This window comes from Schistocerca cancellata, chromosome 5 (assembly GCF_023864275.1).
Source record: "Schistocerca cancellata isolate TAMUIC-IGC-003103 chromosome 5, iqSchCanc2.1, whole genome shotgun sequence".
Taxonomy (NCBI): Eukaryota; Metazoa; Arthropoda; class Insecta; order Orthoptera; family Acrididae; genus Schistocerca; species Schistocerca cancellata.
In genome coordinates, this window is record NC_064630.1 from 614,544,747 (window position 1) to 614,550,746 (window position 6,000).

The 6,000-nt window shown below is 43.6% G+C and overlaps 1 protein-coding gene across 2 annotated transcripts in view; it reads right to left on the bottom strand.

The window, feature by feature from the left end:
- Positions 1-5,458, bottom strand: part of LOC126187567 (alpha-tocopherol transfer protein-like) — a 123,153-nt gene extending 117,695 nt beyond the window's left edge. Inside the window, exon 1 of one of the 2 annotated variants that reach the window (XM_049928726.1) lies at positions 5,308-5,458. The gene's annotated coding sequence lies outside the window, so the exon portion shown is untranslated. Of the gene's footprint in view, positions 1-5,187 lie in introns of both variants that reach the window. The other variant, XM_049928724.1, reaches the window with a different exon arrangement.
- Between the last annotated feature and the right edge of the window lie 542 nt (positions 5,459-6,000).

Below are 6,000 nucleotides of genomic sequence, written 5' to 3' on the forward strand. Positions count from 1 at the left end.
TCAAAACATTCTCCAGAAAGTTCTGAAGAAGAGAAAAGTGTGTGCATAGTTTGGGCCCCAACGAAAACAATCAACTGCCGCTGGAGTGGTCGTGCGATTTAAGGCGCCATGTCACGTACTGCGCGGCTCCTCCCGCCGGAGGTTCGATTCCTCCCTCGGGCATGGGTGTGTGTGTAGTTCTTAGCATAAGTTAGTTTAAGTAGTGTGTAAGTCTAGGGACCGATGACGTCAGCAGTTTGGTCCCTTAACATACATTTGAACATTTTGCCACTTGATTTAAATGCGAAAAATATTCTTTTTTGGAAAATAAATCGTTATGGGCTACGACACTTGGTCTTATCAATTGAAGTACAGAAACTGTCGTGAAGGGCCAACGCGTTGATGACTAACCGATTTTCTGGTCAATGTGACGATCTTCATTTTGAGCTGGACCTCACGCCAAGTTGTCTTGCAGATAAAATGTAGCACATAATGTAAAGGCTTGTGATAAATACAACATTTAAAAACAAGAAGCACCTTGTGCACATAGCCATGCACATATATTAAATAAGCATAGTTAATACCACGAGCCGACCGGTCTAAGGCGCTGCAGTCATGAACTGTGCGACTGCTCCCGGCGGAGGTTCGAGTCCTCCCTCGGGCATGGGTGTGTGTGTGTGCCCTTAGGATAATTTAGGTTAAGTAGTGAGTAAGCTTAGGGACTGTTTACCTTAGCAGTTAAGTCCCATAAGGTTTCACACACACATAATACCACGAGGAACGAAGATCCTTCTTTTTAAAGATAGTCGGTTTAAAGCCTACTATCATATTTTAAACTAACAAAATCATACGTTAATAACTTCATATAATGAAAGCTGAATGTAGTAATATAGTGTCTCAGCAGTCGTAAATACACTACTTGAGGACAAGCAGATCCTGTAAATCTGACGAAATATAACACACTTATCGTGTAGTGACCACAAGGAAAAAAATAGACGAATTCGGGCTCATACAGTGAAGTAAAGAGAATCCATATAGCGTACCAATCACAGATGCCGCAGGGAAAAAATTGTGTGTGTGTGTGGGGGGGGGGGGGGGGAGGATGAGATCTGGCACAGTATGTAACCTCCAGCACAAGCGGGGCGGTGGTTTCAACAGATAATATACAGATACATGCACCTCTCTTCTTCTTACAAATTACATCGTATTCGTGTTCTTCGTAACGCCTTCGTGGAGCTGGTTTAGCTGGCTTATTCCAGTCTATTAGTGCAGAGTGATACACCTACGTCGTGTGGCAGATGTAAGAAGACAATTCGTTACTAGATAATTCAGTCTATATCGATGACTTAAGATAAAGTCTCAAAGTAGTTGTGGGAAGTGATACTCGAACCTGAGATAGTCGGCTAGAGCCCATGTGACAGATGGAACACCATCATCAGTTTCTGATCAGCTAAGCGAATAAAGGCGGTAACGTACACATTCTGTTTACGAGCGTGTGCACAACTGCTCAGTGTTCAGTCTCAGGTTTCTCCACAGTGTGTCATGCAGTGGGCCTCTGTGAAGCCCCGCGAAGATCCATCCGTCGGTTGAGGATTCCAAGCTCGCGAGACAGATTTATGCCTCCCTTACAGTTCTCTATTTAGTAATCATCAGAAATGTAAATGCTAACGCACATCGCAATGAACAGCACAAAAAAAAAATGGAGGACACATAATTCGTCAGTGGCAACTGGTTTATGCCAACATGTGGCTTAGATAGCAGTATGAAATGCCCCGCCTTGATTTCAAGCGTAGTAATCAATAAATCAATTCAAATCCTATGTGGTGATTCCATAACTTTGCCCGGTACTGCCAATAACTTTAGTGATTAGTGGGAACAACGAGTAGCAGCGACAGCAAGTAACAAAAAGAATAAATTTTCACTCTGCAGCGGAGTGTGCGCTGGTGTGAAGCCTTCTGGCAGATTAAAACTGTGTGCCAGAGCGACAAATGAATTCGAGACCTTTGCCTTACTCGGGCAAGTGCTCCACCAACTTTTTTTTGTCGGGAAATGGAAATGGAACGTTATTCTTTTCTTTTCTTTGTTTTTGGCAACCTGATTGAAATGGCAAAGGAGGAAAGGAAATGCGAGCTAAGTCCGACAGCTTAATCACTTGGCTACGTATTGCCACATATTTTGTAACATATACTAAAGAGAAAATAATTTTCATAGTGTCAACATAAATGTAACCCCAACATCGACGGCTACGCACTTTCCAGCAAATTGCTGGTAGGAAAGAAAAATGTAAAAATAAAGAAAACCATGGATGTAGTGAAAAACAAGAAACAAGTACTCCCAGCAAGCAAAATTCATAGCGCGAGTGACACCCAGGCCCCTCTCCCTACCAGCCCTCCCCCCGTACGCCGATATAGCAAAGAGCTCTGTACCGATTCCCTTCGCTAGAACGGGCGCGAGACCGTGTTATCTTCACGTTATAAGAAAGAAAAAACTCAGGTTCCGTGTGTGTGATCGAAAATGGGATGTCGTTCGTCCTTACTCCATGGTCATTTCACACCCAGACACTCTATCTGTCCTTGGGTCTTAAACCGTCAATCACAGGTAATTACCAAACATTTACCCGTATCGTCGACGCTTTTCTTCCGCCAATACCTAGTCTCCTACCATACAGATTTCACAGAAGTGCACACTCCGCTGCAAAGTGAAAAATTAATTCTGGAAGCACCCCCCCCCCCCCCCCAGGCTGTGGTTAAACGAGGGGCCTCGGCAGAGAAGATGAGCTGCAAAGAGATGAGTCAGAGGTGATCAGGTGATCTTTGCGAAGGTGCGCGCCAGATTTCTCTGTTGATCGCGAGGAGAGGAAAGGAAACAAACAGTCAAGTTTTGTTTTAGTAACGGTAAGAAGTAAACAATGTGGATTGTTGTGAATTATGTTATGATCTAATGAAAGATATACTGTGGGAAAAAAGGAAACTGAGTTTTACATTTGTACGATTGTACGCTTTGTGAAGAATGGATTACAGGAAATGATTAAGTTTGTTTGATTTGCGACATTGCTTTTATAATGCAGTACTTTTAGTTCGCCAGACATTCAGATCTGGATTCTTTCTGTTTTTTTTTTTTTTTTTTTTGTGGTGATTGTCGCTTTTTGTAACAGAAAACGGTTTAAGAACAAGATTTTGGAATTTTGTTTAAGTAAAGGTTATACATGTTTAGCTTAATTTTTGTAATTCTTGCATTATAGTTAAGCGATTTCAGAGAAAGCTTAACTATTATTACTCATGTTTCATTAAGCGCTATTAAATCAAATGGTATGAGACTGCTATTCAGTTCATTTAACCCAGAGTCATTGTCCACATCCAGTTAATTAATTTTCAGTTTATTTAAAACTATTATGTAAAATTATGACCCAAGAACGAAAGAAATGTTTCTAGAGAACGCATTGCACGTTTGCATATCTAAGTACTTAGATAAGTAGTTCTGTTATCGCTTCGCGCTGTAGCTATAATAGCCGGCCGCGGTGGTCTTGCGGTTCTAGGCGCTGCAGTCCGGAACCTCGGGACTGCTACGGACGCGGGTTCGAATCCTGCCTCGGGTATGGATGTGTGTGATGTCCTTAGGTTAGTTAGATTTAAGTAGGTCTAAGTTCTAGGGGACTGATGACGTCAGACGTTAAGTCACATAGTGCTCAGAGCCATTTGAACCATTTTTTTTTTAGCTATGATAGTAGCTTGTACAGCGTTATCCAGTACTACTCCGGTGAGGCAAATAGTGTAGAACACATATTCTTTCTTTAATTATACATCGAAAAGAGCAGCTTTAGTTTCAAAGTAATCAGTTTTTCATGAAAGTTTATAGATTTTCTGATAACAATAAGTTTGTGGCAGTGCATGATTTTCTTAGAACTATAGCAATTATATTTGTCTACGCATTCTTGGAGTCGAATTTTGTCACCAACATTTAGCTTTTTATGTCAGCTATCAGATTGAAGATGTGGTATGCGCACCATTCAAAACAGGAAACTCAAAGTTTAGCTTCTAACAGGCAGTTTAACATTAGGAACACCATCAAGTAAGCTTCATGTTTCTTCTGGGACTGCTAGTCTCACAAGCTTCACAGGAGAACTGTGGCATTGATTCCATTCCATACTGGGCGCGTAGAACAACAACCGTTATGAATGACTTGAAATAAGACAATTTTTCTTGCAAAATATTTTTTGTTTACTAGAAATGACTCGTTCGCCCTCTTGGGGCACCGTCAGGTTAGCGTAAAAATTAATTTGGAGAACCAGTATTCGTCCATTAATGCCCACATGTGGCATATGTTTATAAGGAACTATCGTCCTATTGCAATGGGATGAATAAAAGCATTACGGAACGTAGCACGAAGCCAACAGCATTCCGGCATAACAGCATGGAGCGCTGCATACAGCTGAGAAATAGTAGATGATGTGCTCAAAAACACTACAAGTCAGTCCTCTAAGCCGGCCACACCAATTATAGGACGATGAATCCTTGCGGGATTTTATCTTAATGCCATACGTGGGCATTAATGGACGAATGTTCGTATTCCCTATTAATTTTTACGCTAATCTGATGATGACCTAAAAGGGTGAAACACGTCAGTTCCTGTAAATAAAAAAGATTTTTCCACCGAGACGGTCTTATTTAAAGCAGGACTGTGAAGTTTGGAAGTTAATACACGAGGAACTGGCGGAAGTAAGGTTCTGAGGTCGGGTCGAATGTCGTGCTCGAGTACCTCAGACGTCTGAACACTGGCCCACGAAAGGCAAATGTCTGGAGCCTCGGACAGGCGCACGATTTTAATTTGCCAGGGAGTTCCAAAAAATGGTTCAAATGGCTCTGAGCAGTATGGGACTTAACATCTGAGGTCATCAGTCCCCTAGAAATTAGAACTACTTAAACCTAACTAACCTAAGGACATCACACACATCCATGTCTGAGGCAGGATTCGAACCTGCGACCGTAGCGGTCGACCGGTTTTGACTGAAGCGCCTAGAACCACTCGGCCACACAGGCCGACCGCCAGTGAGTTTCAAGCAACAAAAAATTTCTGAACTGGCGGCTTATAAAATTATATAGTAAATGACCTTTTCTCGCAACATGTAACACAAATGTCTCTACCCAAGGAAAAGCTTTCTGTGTACGAAGATAAGCGCAGGCATAAGTTGACGAAGAAAAGAATATTTACCTGAGGACTGGTTCGAGAGTGCTGGATTCTGTCTCAGAGAGCTACGTTGATGACAGCGAAATATGCACTGTGTGGGGATGAAAAAGCGGTAAACGCCAAAGAGGGGTAGATAGCACTTACGTGTGCAGAGCTTGCGCGCGGCTGGCTGTTCCCGCGGCCCGTGGTGTACTAGCAGCTGAGCGGCTGGCGGCAGGACGCGGATACGGCACGCTGGGTTGTGCGCGGCGCGAGTGAAAGCGTCCCTCCACAGACTGCTGGTGCCGCTGCGAGAGCGCCAAACCGGTTGGCGGTGGCGGCCCTGGGCGTGGGCGGCTGTTGTGTCCGCGGCGTTGCGTTGCGTCGCATTGCGCTGTCCTGGCTGGCCCATAGGCCGCGCTGGGCGTCAAGGCTACTGTAGCGATAGTAACCGTCGCTGGACGCCAGAATTTTCTCAGCACAAAGCAGTACTAGCGCGACCGACTTCCTGAAGAGCCTCATAACGCGTAACGCAAATTGGAGGTATGCATTTCGAAAATTTTGTGATGTGTTCACGAACGATGACGGGTAAACATAGCTCTGTGGACAGACGAGGCAGGCTCAGGTGAAGGTCACGTCTGGCCGTTGTTTTCATTGCTTCTTCATGTCCATACTTCAGCTTGGTTTTTGTAAATTGGCATTTATGCAATACACTGATTGAAAAAATCGCAGCACCAAGGAGTTGTGGGGTATGACGATATTGGCAGGGGCGCTTCTACATCTGAAAAAGGATGTATAATAAAATTTCGCGCCAGTCACATAACAGTGGCGCTACTCGCGACACTTTCAGGATGCAAA